Below are 24,917 nucleotides of genomic sequence, written 5' to 3'. Positions count from 1 at the left end.
CGTCGATGTACCTCCTCCAGCATATCATCCTATCGACCCAATCGGTTTTGTCATCCGCCCAGGCCACCCGCTTCTCCCACCAGCCCACGAATAAATTTGCGTAGCTGGGGGCGAAGCAGGTGCCCATGGCAGTCCCCCTAACCTGTCTGTATCGATGATTCTGAAAAATAAAGATGTTATTGTTCAGGCAGAAAGACATAAAGTCCAAAATCATTCTGCTATGCTCCAGAAAGCGGGCGGGTCGTAGATTAAAAAAGGTCTTGACCGCTTCAATCCCATCAAGATGTCTGATGCTTGTATACAAGCTAGAGATGTCCATTGTTACCATCACCAGGTCGTCCTCCCATTCCACATCCTGTATTTGTCTAAGGAAGTCCTTAGTGTCCTTCGTGTATGAACTCAACTGAGTTACCCATGGGGCCAGAAATGAGTCAATGAATTTCAACATCTTCTCAGTTAGTCCTCCAATGGATGACAGAATCGGTCTCCCTGGTGGCTGTGTGGCGTCCTTGTGTACTTTTGGGAGATGGTGAAAACTGGGTAATCTCGGCTGTTTATTCTGCAAGAATATTCCTCCCTTCCTAGTATACCTTTTCCATACCAGTGTTCAATAAGGGAATGATATTTCCGAATACTTTCTTGATATTCGTGTTCCGTTGTCGGCATGTAGTTGTCGCGGTCCTGTAACTGACGTAGGGCTTCTTTACAATAGTTCTCCCGACTCTGGATGACTACGTTTCTACCTTTGTCTGAAGGCTTTATCACGATTGAGTCGTCTTGTTCGAGATTTGAAATAGCATCTCTCTGCTGAAACGAGAGATTCCACTTGATGTTCCCCTTGTTGGATTCTTCTAGTTTGGATAACTTTTGTAAATCATGACTAACTGCTTCTGAGAAAACGTCCACTGCATCAGTCGGTGTTTGGGGGAGAAAACGGGAGGTTGGTTTAAAGGCGCTGAGTTCACCTATTTGGGTAATGCCCATAGATGTGCCTCTTCCTACTACATCTACTGGTGATACAATCTGGGATCCACTCTCTTCCAGTAGATCCTCCAGTACGGCCATATTTTCCAAGTCTCTGATGTTCATGTCAGAAGGATCTAATTGTGTTGTACTGCCCGCTATTGGTGAACTTTGTGTGTTCTCTCTGAGCGCCTTTTGCTTGAAATACTTCCAGAGCTTGAGTTTCCGAACAAATAAAAACAAATCTATACGGGTTTGCGCATACTCATAGCGGCCTGTTGGGCAGAATGTAAGTCCCAATTTCAGCACATTTTCTTCATCTGCTGTAAGGATTTTTTGTGAGAGGTTGATTATATTCAACTCCTGTCAGTTCCTCTTGGTCCTGGCCTGTCGGTTCCTTAATTTTCTGGTGCCTCTCCCCATGCCTTCTCCCTCCTCACCTCGTGATGCGTCTCCGCTTGCATTTGTGGATTGGTCCGGAGGGCGTTTTTTCCCATCCCTCAGCCAATTCTGACGGATTAAATCGCATTCCTCGCGAAAAGAAGGTGGCTGGCATCTTGGCCCAGATTGTTGGCCTCCACTCGTTATATCTCTTCTTCAGACTGCTCCGCGCTTGTTACTTCGGATTCTGAGGTGTCTCTCGATACCTGTGGTCTCTGTCGCCTTGCCCTCAGATCCCGGCGTGGTGCGTCATACTTGCGCGCAAATGTCAGTATCCTTCCTTGCTCGTAATCACGAGCGTCGCATTTGAACTTCTGTTGTTTCCTCAGTTGTATCTTCTTTTCATAGCCAGTTAGTCTTTTTTTCATAGACTCCTTCTCTGTGTCTATTTGCCCCTGGTCAGTCAGTTCCACGATCTCCTTTTCCAGCGCTTCAATATCTTGCAATGCCTTCTCCCTGTCTTTCCATGCAAACTTAATAGGAAGTCTCAGCATACCTTCTGAGGAGTGTGCTGTGTATTCAGCCCACTCGCTGAGTAATTCGGGATCCGGATTTTCGTAGGCTGGAATTGTATAGATACGGAGACCGCGTGGAACCCGCTTCACCTCTACATAGTGTTGCAGTGAGGTGGCCTCCCACCACTTTCTCGTTTCACGCTCGTATAGTCGTTCTAGCTGGTGGTATTTGTTTTTGAGCGCAGACTGTGCTGTGTCAACTGCCTGTGTGGCGCTCCCGTGCCTGTGGCCCCGGTCGCCCTTTAAAAATGCCACTTGCCGCCTCCCGGCGCGCTGTATCGCTGAACATTTAATTTCGTTGATGTCTTTCTTAAATTCGATTGTGCGTCCTACTACACTCGTGCCAATATATTAAGAGGAAGTCGGGTGTCTCCTACCTCCTTCAGTCCGTCTTTGTCACACGGGCTTACAGTTGTGGTCCGTGTTCCTCGGGGCTGGTCCAGGTAATGCCGGCTCCTCTTGGCGGTGCGCGCTCCTTCTCCTCGTTTTCTCTGCTCCAATTTCGCCGTATGGAGACCGCACTCAGCCGAGTGGGTGCCGATACAAAGGGCGGCGTGCCGTTTAATATAGTCAAGCTCCGCAGTCCGAAAACAGCAAGAATCAGCACTCTCAGTAGGTTAAACCTATTCCAGGTTTATTGCACACAAATATCAAAGAAACAGACGCGTTTCAGCGCTTGCCTTCGTCAAGTTCAAGTTCAAGTTCAGTAATTTGTATAGCGCACTACTCACCCAGAGGGTCTCAAGGCGCTTGGGAGTGTCAGCTGTCAGTGTCAGCTGGCGACGGCAAGGCGGAAGTTAAATAAGGCATACCAATTAGAAGTGAAAACGAACAATATTACAAATCATGAGCGCCATCTTTGAATGGTAAATAACTCAAATAATTACAAAAAAAATAAAAAATTTAAAGGCAATGCTCGTAATGTTGAATAAGCAATACATGTCTAACCGACTATCAATATATGAATAGTCTAATATTAACGCATTCTGCCCTGAATGGGCTAAATTCATCAAGATTCTCAATTTAGAAACCGAAAAGGATTTCATTTGATCAACATAATTCACATTGCACGAACATTAACTATTTCCGTTGGTAAAAAGGTTTAAGAAAGAAAATTCATTTGATGCAACCCACGACAAATTGAGCAATTGGATATATATATATATATGAAGACAATCCTACTCCCAGCAAGAAGAGGTACGTACATGAGGCAGGTAAAAATAAGGCTTATTTATTGAGCTTCAGGTCTCCTGCGACCCCGCACAGAAAGAGAGACGCGTTTCGCCTGCGCAGCAGGCTTTGTCAATCTAATATATGTATAGTTAGGCTCAGATTTTACTCGTATAAAACCAGTGAAATTCAGCAGTTCTAGTTACCTGAGCTAACTATAACCTATGCCCCTGCAATGCCCTGCTTATGACCTCACATATTACATCACTCATGACATGGTGGGTGACATCACCACCGAAATACTACAAACTAAACAAAAATGGGGGGGCCCTTTTCTGGCTGCTTTGCCCCCGGCACCCCATTCCCCAGGGCTGGGCCACAATTCAATGGGGGAGGGGAGCCGCACAGCCTCCCTCCCCAGGCCGATTTTGCCCCCTGGGACCCCATCTTTTGGGGCCCGGTTAAGTCTCCCTGGGTGCCCTGGTTATACCCAGGGCACACACAGTGTGCATGTTGGGGACTGGGGTGAAAATCTCATGGCTCCTGCCGCCCCAGTCAGTCCCCTGCCTCCTGCGGGACCTGGCACTGCTCATGCACACAGGGAGCTGCTAGAAATTAGGCATTCTGTGTGCCAGAGCAATACTTTCATCTCTTTTCCTGCCAGCATGTCTGCAGGCAGGGAAACAGATGAAAACTCTGCTTCCAGCAAGCGGGAGCACTTTGACAGCTCCTGCTCCTGGAGGGATCAAGCTCCCGCAAGCAAAAGCAAATAGCTATCTCCGTAGGGTGGTCACCTCAGGTGCTAGCAGGATCCAACCCTGGGGATGGCAGTCTCCAGGGCGATATATGGCTCCAGCCAACCTTGTTAATTGGGGGCCCAGCCTTGGCCTTGGCTCTGGCTCAACATCCTGCGATTCTGTGCAAAACGCCTCAGCTCCACATGCCCGAAAAAGGGCATATAATCTGGTCCCAGTGTAAAGAGCTCTAATGTCCCTTGGCTGGTCACAGGGGCAAAAAATACAAACTTGCAGAAAACAATTCAGGCATCCACCCCCGAATAGGTGGAAGATGGTGCTTGACTTGCAGTGGTTTCTAACCTTTTGACTTCTGGGACCCCCACTTAATCATTATTGGAACCCAGGGACCCACACCTAATTATTATTGCAATTCAAAGACCTTCCTGAGTCAAAACTTCACGCCGGGACACTCCCTGGAGTAGCTGTGCGCGTAACAAATTTAAATAATAAAACTGGAAGCCAAGGACGCTGGCATTGGTAGTTTCAATAAGTTGAAACCGAAAATAATTCACAAAAATACAGAAACAAGCATTCATCAAACAAATATAGAAACAATGGAATATGTTATTTAATTCACAAACAAATATTTAAAAAAACACAATTTTAATGGGAAAATAAGAGCTTTTCTAAATTCAATTTACACCAGTCATAATCCTTACTATATTCTGCTTAAACCATTTGAACTGCTCCCACAAATCAATCTGACAATACCAACCTAATTTTTAGCCTCTGATTTCACAGTCCTTCACATTTAAAGAACGTTTTGAAAATTCCAACTTTCAATTTTGCATCTTCAATTATATAGACTATATTAATAGGTATATTTTTGAGATATTTTGATGTGGAAGCACGAAGGATGAAGGGTGTAATACACCAACGGCACCCATGACTGTTTTGCTGATGAAGAACACCGGATTGAGTAGAAGATAAAAATACCATTCAGAATCTTGATACTGATATAAAATACATAAACAACCCTGATGAAGCCCGATTGGTATTAAACGCGTTGGCTGGGCTGAATGGACAACTCCAGTATATGAAAACATTAAATAAAGCTGGATTTTAAATGGACACACAAGACACCCTAATGAGTATGTTCTATTAAAGTATAAATATAGGTGGTGTTTGGAACAGTCCTAATCTGTTGATTAAAGGAGTGACATGCTTGTTTAATCTTACGCTCCTTCTCAGTTCCTGAAATTGTTATATGTTGTTTGTGGCCTTTAGGTGGTGGGGTCATGAAAAAGTAGGGCGTACTTGAATTGCATACTAATATCAATAACACACTAGTGCGCCAATATAGCCATCACTGCTGGTGCTTTTTTTTTTTGTACTTTATTAATCTGTTAATATTATTTAATTTTCTAAGCAGTCGCAGACCTCCTGAGAAGGCTTGGCGGACCCACAAGTGTCCCCGGACACACAGGTGAAGTACCACTGGGCTAGAGGGTTTATAAAACCATATACCCGCCATCCATCAAGAACTTCAACCACTACCGAACATCCATCATGAAGTATCACTCTCTGTGTAAGGACTAATATTAAGTACTGAGATGTCATCAAACCAGCAGCAATGAAGCAAAGGATGTCTTGCTCGCTCACTGTGACTAATACGGAATCTTTAAAATACAAATTAGGGTCAAAGAAACTGTACGGTATGGTGTGTACAAAGCCATAGGCCCTCGGACAGGTCCACCTCATCTTAACACATGCCTATAGTATGAACCCATGTGAAATACAAACTCCTGATTTTTTTTACCACGCCTAACAGGGGGTACCCTTTGGTGGTCATATTTGATCAACCAGAGGTCCAAGAAACACCCACTGATGCCATAATGCTAAATTATAACAAAATAAAACTGGCTACTCATTGGCTACCCAAAACATTTAAGACCGACAATGGACCACCATTTGACGAGCATGACATTTGGCAAAATCAGTGGAAAATAACACTGGCTGGTTATCAACATCCTGCCATCAAACCAACAGAGAGGCGGAGTGGTTCATGAGGACACTCAAAGCAGTGCTTTACGTAGCAGCCAAGTAACGCTACAATAGCGCTCTGGCAGCATTTCAATTCCTGAGAGACTCTATAAACAACCCTCACTCTACTACACATATCAGCCAGGCTGCTGTTCTCAAAGGTCACATATTAGAAGGATCCCTCCCTATCAGGACGACAAAAAGATCTGATGCCTAAGAAGTGAAAATGAAAAGGAGAGAAACCCAGCGACCGCATGAATCACAAGCAATGACCCTTAGAGCGGAACACCCTGGTAGGATACAAAGTTCATATCAGAAAGAGACAATGAGGACGACAATTCCAGATGTCCTTCAAATGCGATGGTACTGGCTGACAGCGGAGGCACCAGATCGATCGCCCAGTGGTTTCAAGTCCAAGGAGTAGAACTAACCCTGGCATAGTTAGTGAAAACCCTGATCGTAGCCTGAGACCAGGATGAGGGCGGTGTACGACTCAGAAAGGACTCGCTCTGGACACTTCAGAGGATCACTGGATCGCAAGACCATTGACTACGCAACAAAAAAGGGACCCCCTCTGAAAGATACGTATAAGGTCAGGGAGAAGAGGGGTGATACAACAAAACAAAAGAAGAGATTCCTCTAGACCTATATTTCTTTTTGTTTGATTCAGCACATATTCAAAAGTGGGCTAACTATCAATTTTCAACAGCGCACAACACAAAGAACATCAGTATTTCCATCTATTTAAGTATATTTTTTATTTTATTTCTTCTATCAAAATTGTTTTTATCATTGTTTTATAAATACTTTACACATAAAAGAGTACTTTCATCAATCTGTACACATACTTGTTAACAAGAAATCATATATTCATACATCAATATTGAATCAAAAAGGAACAATGAATAAATAAATAACCCCAGGTAGAGCGACAACAAACACCCTATCAGCAACCTCACATTCATGCACACCGCTTACACTCCCTTCACACCACACTCATCATTTCATACGTCTGGAAAGTACAAGACACTAGATGACATAATAGTCTTAGCGACCAAGTACAACTACTGCATATAGCAGGATCTGAAAAGGTGTTTGTTGTCTCTCAACCGGGGGTTATTTATTTATTCATTGTTCCTTTTTGATTCAATATCGATGTATGATTATATGATTTCCTGTTAACAATTCTGTGCACAGATTGGTGTAACCCAAACAATACAGCAGAGTCGAATTTTTTTAATTTATATTTAAATTATTTTTTTTTGCATAATATTTTAGCAGTACAGCCTACTTTTCTGCAGACGTGAATGGATGATAAAGGAGGCATTGCCATACTGGGCTAACATTCAGACAATCACATATTTCTGAGAGCGATGCAGACATTACCAGGAAACTGTGTTTTTTGTTTTTGAAGTTTGTGGTCGAACCCTGATAGGAAGGAAGCGTAGGCGGCTGAAGTATGCTGAAGAGACCTCAAAATATTTCTAGTGTGTAGAAAAGACTACTGCATGTGTCACGATGCAACCCTAAAAAGGTGGCGAAAGTCTGAATAAATTATTTTAAAGAGAAAAAATTCATGAACCATCCCCAAACTCATCTTCTTAGTTTAACCCAATTCTACACACAAGTAATTAATTACAGAATGCATCCGTTTGCAGACACCTTTTTTCATCCTGCATTTATATATTCCAGAATAAAATATTTTAAAGTTTCCCACTTTTCTTCAAAGAATGTCTCACTTCAATGGGACCCACCACTCTTTAATTAAGGGACTCCAAAATAATAGCTCTACAACGAACTGGATTTGTACACTTCATTAATTTCAGAAGTCATAGTTTCAGGGGCACTCGATTTCACAGAAGCTGTGAGGTATTCATGGACTAAAGTGCCAGTTTTTATTAAATAAAATATGAACTTAAAGAAATATTGTGTTCTAAATGTTATTTACAGAAAAAGTTGCCCCAGTGGAATTGATAACAGAAAATCTACATCCGATGGGATGATAGTTTTGTAAACAATGTTTAGAACAAAATATTCTGCTAACGGAGTTTTGACATACTATCGTGTAGGGGATCCTAACTTTACATGATAAGTCAGTCCCAGAATTAATCGCTACAGGATTACTTAATGTGGCTCTTTTTCTAAGCCCATCCTAAGGGTTTGGCCTCCAAGGACCATGCCTACGTGTTCAATCAAGCCTTGGAACATTCAGAGCTCTCAAGGCTCACAATTCCAAGGATGAGCAGTTTACTAAGTGCAGTCTTTTTCAATCCTTTAAACATTCGTGACTGCAAGTACCAAAAAGTGGCACAAAAAAAAATTCTGAACTGAGTGAATGGAAAACGTGTCTTCTCTGGTTATTTCCTCATATGGCTACACACCAGTGCTGGATTAAACCATGCGGAGGCCCCTAAGCAGTCTAAATTCCGGGGCCCCCTTGCATATTATCTCCTAATACGTTTATAATTTTGCCAACCAACGATTTTAATAAATACAAAAAGAACAATTGATGGACAGAATGCAGAACAATGTCGTTCATTCACCCCAGTACAGAGATCTGGGCCTAAATCCATCGTTTTTATGCTCTCCATGCCATTCCAGTTTGGACCCAGCCATATGCAAATCAGTCTTGACCCTGTGCCCAATGGGAACAGTCCAGCCCGCACTGTCTGGCCAAGTCCTCCCTGGACTGGAAACAAGCATCCTAGGACCGATTTCGGGCTTTCAGCCCTCTTCAGCCAGGATAGCCTGACTCCAGTGGCATCAAGAGCACAATTTTAATAAAGCAAATTTATTACACAACACTAAACATTAACAATTATTATTGTTATTAAACAAAAATTTACTGGAAACAATTTAAGAAAGCTTAATTGTAATTTGTTTTCAAGATCAAATCATTATTATTTTGATCCGTTGACACAGGGCCCCTAAAAGGAGTGGGACTCATAGGCTGGTGCCTACTCGGCCTATTTGGTAATCCGGAACTGCAACATGCCACAGAACCCTGCTTAATTGGCCCCCTGAACGCTCAAGTGCAATGCATTGAGCAACGCCCTCGTTTGCCGGACCCCGGTTCTTCAGGGTCTGGCAAACGAGGGCATTGCAGGTACCAAGCGGGTGCCTAGCTAACAGGGCAGTGTGCCATATTGCTACCACCCCCCCTCCCGAGATCCATGGTGCCTTGAATCTTAGCACCATTTAATAGACTCGGTTCCACTCCAACACGTTGGAATCTTGGTAAAGTGTTTGTATTTTTCACACTTGTAACCACTGGGTAGGGTGGGCCTTAGCGTGCCCATACCACCGGGGTTTGACATCACATATTCACATAGTCACTTATTTTTAATTCACTGGTCCTGACGAATGCCTGATGTAACATTTCACATAGGCTGAAACATGTTGACCTTACATTAGGATAAAATTGGACCATTAATTTAGGTACTTTATCCTACACCTCTATTTTTTGTCCTTGTCCAATTGGCAATACGAATAAAATGTATTTTTGACTCAATTGTCACATTTTAATATTCACTTCACATTCACAAAAAACCAGCTCCGCAGTAACCTGGCATTGCAGCACACCGGGGTGGCATTCGGCCACTCCTGGTGGGGCCCGATGATGAAGCATGTCACCGACCAGGTCGGTGAGTGAGGGCCTTCAAATCAACCGTAAAATGTTTTTTTCGTGAGCATCCTAGATGGTGTGCTAGACTATTTGCTTACTTTTCCTCTATCCTGTAGTCTTTTCGGATGTGACGCTCCTCTGTTGTTATTTTGACTCTCCAGGAACACCTTTCTGTACAAATTTCAGTTTGGGGAAATCCTTCTGTTCCAGCATTCTCCCCTTAAAACCACTTCATGCACTCTAACCAATCAGATTTCTAGCCTCTTCAAGCTCACTACTCACTTTGATATACATGGTCAACAGACCAATCAAATGGAGGAAGCTTTAGCAGGGGCGTCGTAAACCCCCGCTTTACCAGCTATAGTGGGGTGAGGTTCTTAATGGGCCTCTTATTTGCAACTTGGCAGATAATAGCTCATAATGAACTCTACAAGGCAGTACAGAAAGATGGGCTGATGATAGAATATGCCAAGAAGGGTGGACGAGTGGGTGAATTTCATGTGTGGATGAAAGGACGAATGGGTGAAGGAATGGTTAGACGGATGGATGAGTGGGTGGATGGATGAATGAGTGGCTGAAAGGATGAATGGTTGAAAGGATGGATGGATGAAGGTGAAATGATGGGTGTGCAAAAGGATGTGTGGGTAAAAGGATGGATGTATGTAAGGTTGAAAGGATGGATGAAAGGATGGAATGATGGATGAAAAGATTGATGAATGAATGTGTAAAAGTATAGTTGAATGAGTGAGTCAGAGGATGGGTCGATGGATTAGTGAAAGGGTGTATGGTTGAGTGAAAGGATGGATGGTTGAAAGGATTGATGAATGAATGGGTAAGAAAATAGGTGAGTGAGTGGGTCAGAGGGCGGGTGGGTAAGTGGGTGAGAGAAAGGGCAGGTGAGTGAATGAAAGGATGGCAAAGTAAAAGGAAATCTGAAAAAAATATGGATGGATGGATGGTAAAGTAAATGGAAATCTGAGAGAAATAATGGATGGGTGGGTTGGTGGGTAGGTGTGTGTTGAAGAATAGCAGAGTAAATGGAAATCTGAAGATATATGGATAGTGGCTGAAAGTACGGCAGTGAAAATGAAAATCTGAGAGGCAGGATGGATCAGTGGGTGAAAGGATAGCAGAGTAAATGGAAATGTGAAAGAATGGATGGCTGGATGAATGAAAGAATGGCAGAGTAAATGGAAATCTGAGAGGATGGATGGATGGATGGATGAATGAGAGGATAGCAGAGTAAATGGAAATGTGAAAGAATGGATGGATGGATGGATGAATGAGAGGATAGCAGAGTAAATGGAAATGTGAAAGAATGGATGGATGGATGGATGAATGAGAGGATAGCAGAGTAAATGGAAATATGAAAGAATGGATGGCTGGATGAATGAAAGAATGGCAGAGTAAATGGAAATCTGAGAGGATGGATGGATGGATGGATGAATGAGAGGATAGCAGAGTAAATGGAAATGTGAAAGAATGGATGGATGGATGGATGAATGAGAGGATAGCAGAGTAAATGGAAATGTGAAAGAATGGATGGATGGATGGATGAATGAGAGGATAGCAGAGTAAATGGAAATATGAAAGAATGGATGGCTGGATGAATGAAAGAATGGCAGAGTAAATGGAAATCTGAGAGGATGGATGGATGGATGGATGAATGAGAGGATAGCAGAGTAAATGGAAATGTGAAAGAATGGATGGATGGATGGATGAATGAGAGGATAGCAGAGTAAATGGAAATGTGAAAGAATGGATGGATGGATGGATGAATGAGAGGATAGCAGAGTAAATGGAAATATGAAAGAATGGATGGATGGGTGAATGAAAGATGGCAGAGTAAATGGAAATCGGAGAGGATGGATGATTGAATGGATGGATGGGCAAAAGATCAACTAATGGATGAAAGGATTTATTGCTGGATAGGTATGTGGATGGTAGGATGGAATGGTGAATGGCTGAATGATGTATGAAAGAATAAACGGATGACAGAATGTAAAGGTGAAATGGTGGATATCAGTGTGCGAATAGGATGATTAAAGCATGAATGGATAGATTTTTAGATGGAAGAGACAAGGGAGCTCTTCTAGGAAGGGTTGGGCTTTGCTTGCTTGGGGCCATCAGAGCTTTGGTTCAAGTGGGGGGTATTTTAATTTTCTGGCTACTCCTTCGCTGTACAGTAAAGGGAATGGATCTTTGTGATTGGTCCCAAGCATTTTGGTACACTGTTTAATGAGCCTATACTAGTCCCCGACACCAAGGTTCTTTACTTAAGTCAGAAATATATCTGCTTCAGGGCGCTCTAGAACCTACAATTCTGCTCAGTAAGGCACAAATGCAATGTTCTACAGCCCAAGAGGGTGCAGTCTCCTGACATTAACAGTGGGGAAGGCCGGACTCGACAACAGCCATTTCAAAGTGAAAGTGAAAGTACACGCGGCAGAGACCACCATATCCAATTGTTTCCGGTTGGTTCGTGGGGAACAGGGGGGGCCTCCGAGCTCTATTGCCACCCATTCGTCAACATCAGTACCAACATTGTTGCCTCTGTAAACTCTGCATACCAAACTCGGGAACACAAACACAACCCCGGCCAGCCTGCACACATAAATCAAGCCGGCAGAGGGCGGTAGTGAATTACTTTGGTATTTGGAAAGGTTGGGTCCCACTAAACAAGGGGGGCCTCTCGATATTACGGCATTCCCAGGCTTATGAACTGCAGAAAAAATGGTTTGTTCGGCTTGTCACACCATCACTCACAAATCCAAACTTTCACAGAGGCAGGCTAACCAATGGCAATATTTGGGGGATTTCGTAACCCAGCCAACGCCCCTCAAAGACCAGCAGTGCCGGGGTACGCGGAAGAAATATCCGAGTTTGGAATAAAATCACCCCCAGCCCTTTGGTACATCCCCAGAACGTTCTAGAATAGGAATGATGGCGATGCACTTGCTTGATTGATGATGCTGTAGTTATGGAATGGACGAAAGCTGCCTTGAAGCCAGGGGGGTGGTGGGGGGGGATAGTACAGGCCTCGGCCTTCTGTCCTTAAGAACCACAAGCACAGACCTGGGGAATGGTTCAGTCCACAAGCAGCTCACAGCTCACCATGACCTCCAGGGATGACGTCACAATGGGACCACAACATGGCTGCTTGGTCAAGTCATTGTTATGCCCCCTTTGTCATCCCCACACTCAAAAGGAAGTGGGGTTTCCAAGCGGCCTGGCCAGAGGCAGAGGGTTTGGAGGTTCTCAGCCAGGAGCTGTAAAGCTTCAGGCTTGAGGGCTACCTGGCGCAACATCATGAAATACCCTTTATCCGGAGGCGCTGGTCATGTCTGTCCACCACCCTGTGACCTCCACAGTCTCACCTAGACGCCACCATGCGCACAGGTGGGAGGATGCAGAAGAAGAACGCAGCTCCCTAAATAGCAGAGGTACTGTATCCTTGGACTCGGGACTATTAGAAAGTCAAATACTGGAACCCCGGCCGTTCCGAAAAGCAACACCCAAAAGCTACCACTTCGAAGGCCATTTGAAGAAGGATTCCCACAGACAGCAAGTGCAAGAATCTTCTGGAAAGAGGGAACGTGAGCACTCGCCAAGATCCAAACACAAACGGAACAGAGCCAAGAGGTCGTTGTCCCGGTCTGGCCATTCAGGTCTATTCAAAACGATCAGCGAGTTTCTGGTTGGAACCGTAGAGGTAAGGCCTAAACGTAGCAAATCACGCCACAGAAAAGAGTCTACTGCCGACAACAAACATCGGCTCAAGGGCAGGCACAGCGCAGACTCCACTGAGGAAGATAACCGAGGTCCGCCAAACAGCAGAGCTGAACAAAAATTTAGAAAGAAAGAAAAATCTGGATCCAGAGGACCTAAATTTAGTGGCCACCCAGAAGAGGCTGCAGCAATGGCATCGAACGGCGGCGTATCCTTCCGCTTTCCCGTCAGGACGGTTTCCCAAACAAGCATAGCCTCCCAGACCATGGAAGGGTTTGTTGCCCCGGAAGAGCACGCTGCAAAAGTGATAGCACCACAGACACCTTCGAGAAACAGCATAGCAGCAGCAGCTCCACGTGCAGGGTGGGGTAGGACCTCTACCACAGCTTCCAGTTCCTATCAGAAGTCTGGCGGTTCGGAGTCGCATGTGGAGCCTCAAACACCACCAACTTCACCACAACCATCACCAACATCTGCTCCTCAGAAGCACCACAGCACCCCCGCTATCAAGAACCTGTGGTCGTCTATTAGTACAATGCTAAATCCAATTCCTAGAGGCACCCCATCAGTAGACAAAGAAACACAGACTGACCCACTCAGCCCACGGCACTGGACCACAATAAACAACAACAGTCTCCCTGTGTCACCAGAAAGTTTACAGCGCAATGTCAGCCCTGGCCAACAGCCACCAAGAGCAGTGGCCAACAACCATCTCTCCGAACCACGTCCAACCGTTGATCAAGAAAATAAGAAACATCGCCAGGAGACCAAACGCTCGCACACCCCTTCCAAAGGGACACGCCGATGATCTGCCTGGCACGTGATAATGTTTGGTCCATCCAACTGCAAGCAGTCACCAAGAGTGCCACATTGTGGAGGGAAGTAGATGGACCATTGCAAGTACGTACTTATGTATGCGAGCGATTGGTAGCTGAATGGAATGCATAGAGTTTAAAGACATGCTTACTGAGCAAGGGAAACATTGGGAGTTTCCACAAAAGGCCAAATCTTACTCCATTTCAGTTATCAAATCCGGCTTTGCTGGAGTTATCTGGAGTTCCTAGCAGCCCATCACAGATGTTTTCACTTATGTCGATCTAACTGAATCTGGGAATGACAGACTACGGTTCCGCGATGCTGGCATGCTAGCTATTGTTCGGCGGCATACCCATCATCATGCACACGATTGCGTTTCATTCTATTCCACGGATACTGCAATAAGAGGACACAAAGCAAAAACACAAATAAAAACCAAAAAAAATTCAAATAAACTGAATCGCTGTAGCGTACTTTTCCTCAGCAACGGGGCAAACTGAATGCAAGGAAGGGTTACCACCTTTCTGTAAACTAATTACTGCAGAAATCTGATTTGGTAATTGTATATCACAGATTCACTTGGAAAGATGGGCCAATTACTATTTACGAAAATGTTTTTTGAAATTGAAAAATGCGTCTCTGACTCAACAAGAACACTGGTTGGGTTAATATCCGAGACATGGAGACCTTCTTGAGATCTAGAGATGGGATTTAGAGATAATTTCAGACGTATCTGTGGCCGTCCTGGCAATTTTCAATATGTTCTGGACTAACTGGACCTCTTTCAATGAAATTCAGGATCAGGATTAGGACCAGAAATTCCTAAGGCCAGTTAGCGAGTCGTCCTAATGTTGAGATAGACCTATGCTGTCCGAATTTGTTGGACATCTGGAAAGACCTATTATGAAATTATTTTTTTCAACAAAATATTTTATTGAAATTTTGCGCCACCTGAAAATACAAATTGTTGTTAAATACACACAGTTATAGTTAGTGGTGCATATTTTTGTGCCCTTACAGCGTTAGCTGTGTTCTGTACTTGGTCCAAAATACAATTTTTAAACGTACTATACAAGTTTGACAGAAATTGGTATATATTTTTTTTTTAAGGAATTCGCCCCACCATTATTTTAACACACCTGAAAATCAATGTATTTGGAAAGTCTGAGGAGAATAAAAGAACCTTGAATTCTTATGCTTGAGAAAGCTCGCTTGTCCCTAACTTCTCTGACCATGTATTCTTAAAAAAACTGTCTACACTCAGCGTGAAATGTTAGTGAAAAGAACATGCAAGGGCAGCCGTTTTAGGCTCCCAGCCCAAACTGCAAAGGTGGAAGTGCAGGCCATGCAAACATGCACAGGCTGCCATTTTAGGCTCCCAGCCCACCATGCAAAGGTGGAAATGCAGGCCATGCAAGGGCAGCCAGTTTATGCTTCCTGCACACACTGCAAAGGTGGAAGTGCATGCCATGTAAACATGCATGGGCAGCCATTTTAGGCTTCCAGCCCCCAATGCAAAGGTGGAAGTGCATGCCATGTAAACATGCATGGGCAGCCATTTTAGGCTTCCAGCCCCCAATGCAAAGGTGGTAGTGCATGCAATGTAAATATGCATGCGCAGCCATTTTAGGATCCCAGCCCACAATGCAATGGTGGAAGTGCAGGACATGTAAACATGCATGGGCAGCCATTTTAGGCTCCCAGCCCACAATGCTAAGGCGGTGGTGTGGGACAGAGCAGTACTTTCCAAGTCCTCTGGAATCGCAGCCAGTGTGAACTTACCTGAGGAGTGACTTATAAATTCAAAGAGATCGCGGAAGGGTGAGCTTCCGCCAACACTGCCTTTATATTCTTACGTTATACCATCAGTGTGCCTTTCCTATAGAAGTGCCTACGGTCTCCTATAGTTTTCCAGCAGCAAGGCCTTCCCTCAACGGTGCGTTCGGAATCCTCTGAGATCCCAGCAGCGTGGCCTTCACCCAGCTATGCTTCTGAGTCCTATGGGATTCCCTGTAGTGAAATCATCCCTGTGCCGTGCCTGCAGAGTGCCTTGGGACGTTAGAACTCCCCGCTGCTATTGTCAGTACCTTCTCAATGTGCTAGGACTGCATTGAATGACTTAACACCGGATTGCTTTCTCCGGCATACAGGACTACGGGATTGCCTTCTGGGTCCGATGGGATCTCAGCCGTGCCACCTTCCGCACGCAGTGCCTGCTTAGTGCTACGGGACCACAGCACTGTGATGTTCTTGTGGCATCTGTGGGATTATAGGTGGCATCAGCTGCCCCCAGCAGTGCCTTCCTAGTGTGTTAGGACTCTAGTCCTGAGGGCCTTTACATTGGTTTGCGAGCATGTCCTCTGTAGGGGCTTCCTAGTGTTCCCATGAGGCACAGGGTCAAGACTGATTTGCATATAGCGGGGTCTGAACTGGGGTGGCGAAGTGAGCTAAAGAACGATGATGGATTCAACCCATATCTGTGACTGGGGGTGAGTGTCTGAAAAGTTTCAGCGCTCCGTCCATCATCTCCATGTGTTTGCTTTGTTCACCCTAAATTGGCAGGGTATGCCCAGTCGTGGGTACCTTGCTCACTTTGCAACTGGATTCAAGCTAGCCTGGCTGATGAGGGGTGTTACCCTGAAACCAGTCCACGGATGCTTGTTTCCAGTCAAGGGAAGACCGGGCTTGGCAGTTCGGGCTGGACTGTTCCCATGAGGCACAGGGTCAAGACTGATTTGCATATAGCGGGGTCTGAACTGGGATGGCGAAGTGAGCTAAAGAACGATGATGGATTCAACCCAGATCTGTGACTGTGGGTGAGTATCTGAAAAGTTTCAGCGCTCTGTCCATCATCTCCATGTGTTTGCTTTGTTCGCCCCAAGTTGGCAGGGTATGCCCGGACTTGGGCCCCTTGCTCATTTTGCAACTGGATTCAAGCTAGCCTGGCTGATGAGGGGTGTTACCCCAAAACCAGTCCACAGATGCTTGTTTCCGGTCCAGGGAAGACCTGGCTTGGCAGTTCGGGCTGGACTATTCCCATGAGGCTCAGGGTCAAGACTGATTTGCAAATAGCGGGGTCTGAACTGGGTTGGCGAAGTAAGCTAAAGAACGACGATGGATTCAATCCAGATCTGTGATTAGGGGTGAGTGTCTGAAAAGTGTCAGCGCTCCGTCCATCATCTCCTTGTGGGGACTTCCTAGTGCTTCAGACCTCACCAGCTTTAGCTTGATTTTGAAGGACTTCTTAGCGCTTTAGTGTCATCTCAATCTCACTTACGTCTTCTTGGTATGACAGAACCCCAGCTGTGTCTTCTTAGCATTATAGGACCCCAGATGTTGGTGCCTTTGCAATCGATTAGGGTCACTGCAGAGACCACCTTCCATGACTGCTTCTCCAGCACATTAGGATGCCCAGTGGTGCCAGCTTGCCCTGATCATGGAGTTGTCCTTCACAGAGCTTTAGAATTCCAGGTAGCGTCAGGGTCCACCCGCGGCAAGAAAATGCGCATGTAAATTATCACCACTTTTTGCCATTTATTTTTTCCAAATCTCACTTCAACCCCCAGTGGTTCATCTTGGTTTAGAGGAGCTTGCATGCTGCGATGCTAACACTATTAGCAATTTCTAGTGAATCGGTACTAACAGGCTGAAGCTGTTACCGTCACCCTCAGAAGTTCAGTTTCTCCTTTGCCCCTGTTTTGAATACACATTTAGAACATTAATTTTAACCCCTTCGCTGCGGGGCGTTTTCACCTGCTGTGCGGGGAGGAGGGGGGACGAGGAGGAGCTCACCTCGTCACGCGGCGTTGTGCTCATCACGAGTGGAGCTCGTCATGACCACACCTGTTTTCGAACGTTCAGCACAGCTGGGAAATTATCCCCGCATGCGAAAGTTCCAACGATCATGACGAGCTCAGCTCGTCATGAGCACAGCTCAACCGTGCCTCTTGACGAGCTCAGATCGTCATGAGCACGGAAGGAGTTAAACTAGAGAATTCTAGGCCTGGGCAGAATTGGTGAAATTGCCTTTAGGTTATAGGCAAAATGGTCACAAAAAATTACCCAAAATTATGTGTTGTTACACAGAACGCCGATCCGACATGTTGCACTATTTCTTTAGTGAGAAACTCATTGTTGAGCCAATTTTGCTTGCTAGGACTCATTGGGCAATCAAACAAAATGCAAAATTGCACACGACCCGAGCAACAGTAGCCCATGCTCTGTTTGTGTTGTTACCATCCTCCATTAATAGAACGTTTTCCCGAAATAAATCTCAATTACTCGGAATGGTGTAATCTAATGATTTCTGTACAACAGGCGTAACTCAAAATGCCTCAAATGACATGAGATTACCCTGGCATAAACTGGGTTTGCAAACCAACTGGAGTAGCTTTTGGCCACTGTTTGCCTTCCATAGCAGCAATTGAGTATCTGTTGCTTGTTACAGCCTCATGGTTTCCTGGCCTCCACCACCCATAATCCTGCTTATTCGCCTTCTGGCATATGTACGTGTGTGTATTGAAAACAGAATGGAGGGTGTGCATGACTTTCATAAATCCATGTTCTCAGATTATCTGTCTATAATATTCACGGGTATGACACACCGTGGGTGAAAAGAGTGACATTTCATGTCTAGATGAGTGACATTACAGGGCTAGATGAGTGACACCAAGGGCAAAAATGAGTGACATTGTGGGTCCAATGGAATGACCACTGAAAGGCACCAGGCACCCGCTTTACGGCGATTGACATTGCTGTGCGATTGACCAAATAAGTGAAGTAATATTCCTGAATAAATAAGTGTCACTCTGAATGAGTGACATTAGTATACCACACTGCATATTAGTAAACGTATTTAATCCTCTCTAAAAGGCAACCACAGCCCTGACAACCTTCACTTACCATTGGATACTTTGGAGTACCACACTTGGGAACTGGGAGTGCAAGGCTCAAGCGTCCGCAGAGTTGACGGCAATGGTGTACAAAGACCTAAATGTTTCTCTATGCAGTTGGTCATGAAGATTTTCAACCAGGCCTACGCCACTATGTGCTGGGAGCACCACTACGGTCAATAAAAGTGGCTTTGGTGGGATCCTTAGCCCTGGTCCAGGGAACTGCTGCAAAATGCCCACATTTCATGCGGAGGACTCACCTAATCCTACCTTTCAGCAAGCCGCAAAAAGCAGTATGGGTCTTGTAGGCCCACAGCAATAATAAGCAACTCCTAAAACAAGGACCGACCGAAAGCCACCCTCAGACATGGGGCAAGTTGGCAGGTATGGCTTATTTTGTACAATAGTGTGGTTTGAGAGTTTTGGAAAAAAGTTAATAGCGTGAGTCTTCTTGAAAAGGAACATTCATTCGGGTATCAATTTTCCATATGCTATTATTAGTTCATGCAGCCCATGACTTTAATTTGCATTATGGGACTTGTAGTCTTGAATTTAAAATGTGATAAACCGAGCTAAAAAAGTACCAGGATAAAAAGAAGACACCTGGGCTGGGCGAGCTGTTCACACATTGACTTGGAGAACTTGAAAGTTCTAAGTTCACTACATTCCACATGTTAGGCCATACTCCAAGGCGTGAGAGAGGCCTGCATCGTTGCAGTCCACTTTCAGACCCAAGTGAATAAAATATAGAGTGAAAATGGACTGTCCACGTTGCATGGAGGGGAAAAATCCAGGATCCAGTTTCATAATATAACACCCCAAGGTTACCAAATAACTTTGTCTCGTTATTTCCAGTCCTGCAATTGCATTTATCAAATCAGGGCATTCTGGGAGCTGTAGTTTATGTTCAGTTCAAGTGAGCCAGTTGCTAACGAATTAAAACAAGGGTTTGAGGAAAGAAAGGCCAACACTGGAAAAGTTTTGTCCTGATGGCATGAAGATGTGTTTAACCAATTCAATTTCCCAAAAAAACACCTAATCCCTTTCCTAATATTCAGCACGGCTGGAAAAGCATGCAAATGTTTCAAGCTGTAGGGTAACGGCTCAACCAGACCGGTTTCTAAATTTGCATTTTGGGACTTGTAGTTCTGCTTTTCCTTAAACCACAAATGCATTGCAGAAAGTGTTGTTACGGGAAGCAAAAACCAGAAACTCGCTCCCCATACACAATACTGCAGCTTAGGACAAACTAATATAATCGATAACTAACCCCTGTCTCTCGAGTAATGTTCACAATTAAAACACATCTTACTTTAGTAATGTATTTCTCAAGAAAGTGTATATAGCGTCTTAAGTACCCTCCTATAATCACAATATGCAAGACTATCCAGGGGTGTCCAGGGTTGATGCAAGGGGACCAGAGTAATGGCATGCTTTCAGGATATCACACAACATTCAAGTTTCCATGCATAAGTAGCTCAGACAGGGCAACGTTTTGTGTTGGCACTTCGGTACTTGTAGTTCTCTTAATCTTACACCAATTCTGTACTACAGCTACCAAAGCAATTAAAATAATCTTAACTGGATGATGTAAAAAAGCATGGAGCAGGGTAACTTGGATAATCCAGGCTGAGTTGATTTATTTACATTCTGGGAGTGTAGTCCTGAATTCACAATTGAAACAGGCATTGGCAAAGCCAATAGGTCTGGCATTGGCTGCAGACCTACTGGTTTTGCCAATGCTTGTTTCCTTTCGAATACTTCATCATTCCAAGATGGTCACACCCGTGCAAATGGATGCAAGTTGACGCGCAATGGCCACCTCGGAATGTTTTTTCTAATAAACGTGACCTGTGCATCTGGAATTCGTGTGTTTGGCTATCTTGGAATGGTTTAGAAAGGCCATTTTAAGATGGACCTGCTAGCAGCGCCAGAAAAAGATACTAGGACATGCTAGGGCGACGCAAATAAAAAAAGTAATTAAATAGATATTCGTGAAACAAAAATACATATTGAGCCACCAGTCCCTGAAGGGGGCTACCTAATGCTAGACCTAAAAGCAAAAATAAAAACCCTAAAATTCCCATAATGCAAAGAGATACTATTTAAAAAAAACAGGGCCAGGTAAGCAACGTACGTTTAACATGGGTCTTACAGAACCTCCTAATTATTCTAAAATGGCATTACATTTCCAGTGCAAATCATGAGATAGCTTTAGAAATGAACCTCAGCAAAAAAGAAATATCAGACAATCTATGTTTTGATAGTTTCTAGAAACCCCCCAATTATGCAGATGTGGGAACAGAAGCACAAACCAATCATCGACTGATGCACAAACTAGCATTATATGCTAGTAAATATGATTGTGAAATGTAGATTGAGGTAGGGCTGCAAAACGATCATCGGAAAACAGCAAAACTGAACATCAAACCTCTCTACAGAAGAAACACATTAACCTGGGTAACAATTGTTTAGGTAGAGAATGAATAATAGATAGTGCATGACTTGTCTGTTGTGAGGTGTATTGTGTCTTACCAAGAACATCGAGGGGCTTGGAGCCAGGATGTTGCTTACAATTGGTTGGCTTTCCTTGTCACTCTCATTAGCCTGCCGCTTATTCATGTTCGAGCTTGTCAATCTTGTGTTTGTCCCTCCCATGGAGCATTGCCTCTTTTCAAGGTCTTTGACTGGCTGGCATTGCTGCTTCCTTTTCAAGCACTACTTTTTTATTTTGTGTGAAACTCTCCATTACAGTGTGTGTGTTTTTAAGCTATCTCCTTCATGTACGTCCCCCCCTGCACTCTGTTGTCTGACTATTTCTCCCCTCCCTTTCCCTCTTGCACCCACTTGTGCCCTGATACCAGTCAAGGGGATTCTCAGCATTGACCCCAGCCCCAGGGACTAGCAGCACAGACACCTCTCCCTGGGTTTATCTGTCCTGACCAAAGCCCCAGGGATTATCTGCATTGATAACCAGTTCCTGGGATTATCTGTCCCCAATAAGTACGTAAATGATTATGTTTGTTTAATTAAAACCCTACATAAAATACTCTTTAATAGCAGTCCCTATACCATTGAAATAGTATGCATTTAGTAAAATTGAGGACATTATAATATTGTGGCCTTGTTAATCTGCTACATCAAATCTCAAGTGCAAACATCAAAGTCTTTTGCCATAGTGTGCAAAGCAACGGTGTAATTTTTATACATGGGAAGCCAAACTTAATTCTAAACAAATTTCATAGAAACTTCTCTGAACATTTTGGCAGTTTTGCATGAATCTGTAGTTTATACAAACAGTGCTTAAACGCGTCCTTACAATGTCCGATTTAGTTTTTTAAGAACATTTGTTTCAATAAGATTTGTCTTTCCCTCTACAATCCAGAACAACAACATGTGGCCCCACTACTAACCTCAGGGATTATTTGTCTTGATATCACCCTCTGGATGTATCTGCATTGATACCAGGCCTTTGGTATTATGCGCACCAATACCAGCCCTGGGATATGGCTTGGCACCAGCTCATGGGGTTATCAGCCCTTGTACAAGCCCCTGGATGTATCTGCATTCAGGCCCTGGGAGAACCTGAACAATGCCTGGTACTGGGACAGTAGGTATTGATAAGAGCCCCAGAGATTATCTGCATTTCTACCAGGCCCTGAGATTGTGTGAAATGACACAAACCCCTGGGATTATCTACATTGATACCAATTGCGATTCTCCTATTAACATGACCAGAGAATCTGGATTTCATTAAAGACACGGAGGCTAACATTATGCATTAATCTTTTAATGCCAGCCCTAGGGTTACCAGCTCTGGTACAAACCCCAGTGATTGGCTAAACCCGGACACTATTTCATGCCTTAGGCATTATTATCTGCTTTGATCAATCATCCTAGAAACGCTCTCTCTCAGGTAACGCTACATCGATTTGGAACTCACTTCCTGAAGAGCTTCTCTGCAAACCCCTCCTATACCTGATTCAAACAGAACCTCAAAACTCTACTACTGAACAAATACCTCAACCTGCCCCCTTGAGTTTGCTACACCAACATGACCATCCGATACAGTCATCTGGCCCAATTGAGCGCTGGCTTATTTGTGACTCTTGGACATACGTATATCATGTTGCACTGATCTTTTGTATTCCTCTTGTGACACTGACTAACCTATCCACCACTTAAAATGTACTTGCATGTTTCACTATACTAATTCAATACTAATCCTCTATGGGTCCCGGAGTAGCGGGCTACTCGCCGAAAAAGCGCTTCAACGCCTCGTCAGGGGTAGTAAGCGCTATACAAATGCAATTACAATACAATACAATGTTAACGATGATTCCTTCTTTTAATGCTATGTCTCGTAAGGCGCTCTGATGCCCCCGGGTCTAGTCAGCGCTATATACAACCCTCAAATAAATACATTACTTGTGTCGTCCTGTATATCAAGGGCACTGCTGAACAACACTAGTGCCTCGAGGATTACTTTCCTACCCTTGGCACTTTTAACCTGACCTCAGAGTATCCGTATTAAGAGTCATGCCAGGGATTATCTGCGTTATTACACGGCACCGCGGGGGGTATCTATCCACAGTCACTATCACCAGGGGGATCCTGCACTATTATTTACCCCAGGAAGAAACTGCAGCGTTACACGCGCAAGGGTTATTTGAGTGATTATGTCCCTGCACTGTCTGTACCAGGCACTCTGCACTGTGCCATCTCTCGGAGAATTCTATGCGTTGTACACTGTCGTCAAAAACATAACACACCACTCAGTGCTTGAAATGGAAAAATAGAAAGTGCAGGTATTTTTTTCAAACTGAAAAATAGAAGTGCAGGTACTCTTTTGAAACTGAAAAAATAGAAGTGCAGGTACTCTTTTCAAACTGAAAAAATAGAAAGCGCAGGTACTCTTAGAAAGTGCAGGTACTCTTTTCAAACTGAAAAAATAGAAAGTGCAGGTTCTCTTTTCAAACTGAAAAAATAGAAAGTGCAGGGTACTCTTTTCAAACTGAAAAAAATAGAAAGTGCAGGTACTCTTTTCAAACTGAAAAAATAGAAAGTGCAGGGTACTCTTTTCAAACTGACAAAAATAGAAAGTGCAGGGTACACTTTTCAAACTGAAAAAAATAGAACGTGCAGGTACTCTTTCAAAGTGCAGGGTACTCTTTTCAAACTGAAAAAAATAGAACGTGCAGGTACTCTTTCAAAGTGCAGGGTACTCTTTTCAAACTGAAAAAAATAGAAAGTGCAGGTACTCTTTCAAAGTGCAGGGTACTCTTTTCAAACTGAAAAAATAGAAAGTGCAGGGTACTCTTTTCAGAGTATCTGTTTGTTTCTGAGAAGTGCCGGTGCTCTCCAATTACCTAAGCTCTGTACTGCTGCTTCTTTTCTATTCTCGACCCTCTTGCCACTATATCTGCCCCTCCCCAGGACCCCTGCTGCGCCTATGGTCGCACTGCCCCCTGTCTGTACCTGTGACCCCGGATGAAGCCAGCTCTGTGCTCCGTGCCCAGGCTGCCCCGTGCCCCCCGTGCCCACCTCTCCTCGGGTCCTCTGCTCTGCTCCGCGTCGGTCTGTCCTCGGTCTCCGCCGCTCCTTCTTTGGATGCAGAACTTTCCTCAACTCTTCTGACTGAAGGGTGGCAGGAGGCGGGCGGATGGAAGAGAGGCCGCGTCACTGCCCTTCTGACCAATCACAGGGCCGACGGGAGACACTACCATCCAACCAGGGCGGAGTTAGCGTCGGAGGGCGGGGCCGAGGAGTGAAGGCCTAGGACAGGTGCCACTGATGGGCCTGGGGGCAGAGGAGACCTGAAAGCGGCTGTCTTGGGAACTTGTACCAATAGCACAGGGCAAGGAGGTTCTTTTACTGCAACATTTAATATAGCAGAGGGGGACGAGCTTACAAATTAAGAGGGAGAGCCGAATCAAGGGCCTGGCTCGGCTCTTAGAGTCCGCTCTCGAGCCGAGCCCTGAAAATG

The 24,917-nt window shown here is 44.5% G+C and overlaps 1 protein-coding gene across 3 annotated transcripts in view; it reads right to left on the bottom strand.

Moving 5' to 3' along the window:
- PBXIP1 (PBX homeobox interacting protein 1) overlaps positions 1-24,560 on the bottom strand; it is an 87,424-nt gene extending 62,864 nt beyond the window's left edge. Inside the window, exon 1 of one of the 3 annotated variants that reach the window (XM_078670173.1) lies at positions 24,476-24,560. The gene's annotated coding sequence lies outside the window, so the exon portion shown is untranslated. Of the gene's footprint in view, positions 1-2,296; positions 2,498-24,409 lie in introns of those variants that run through there. The other 2 variants (XM_078670174.1, XM_078670172.1) reach the window with 2 other exon arrangements.
- Positions 24,561-24,917: the final 357 nt, after the last annotated feature.

Source organism: Lissotriton helveticus, chromosome 12 (assembly GCF_964261635.1).
Source record: "Lissotriton helveticus chromosome 12, aLisHel1.1, whole genome shotgun sequence".
Taxonomy (NCBI): Eukaryota; Metazoa; Chordata; class Amphibia; order Caudata; family Salamandridae; genus Lissotriton; species Lissotriton helveticus.
Note: the sequence above shows the minus strand (reverse complement) of the source record. Positions and strands in the feature narration are given on the sequence as shown.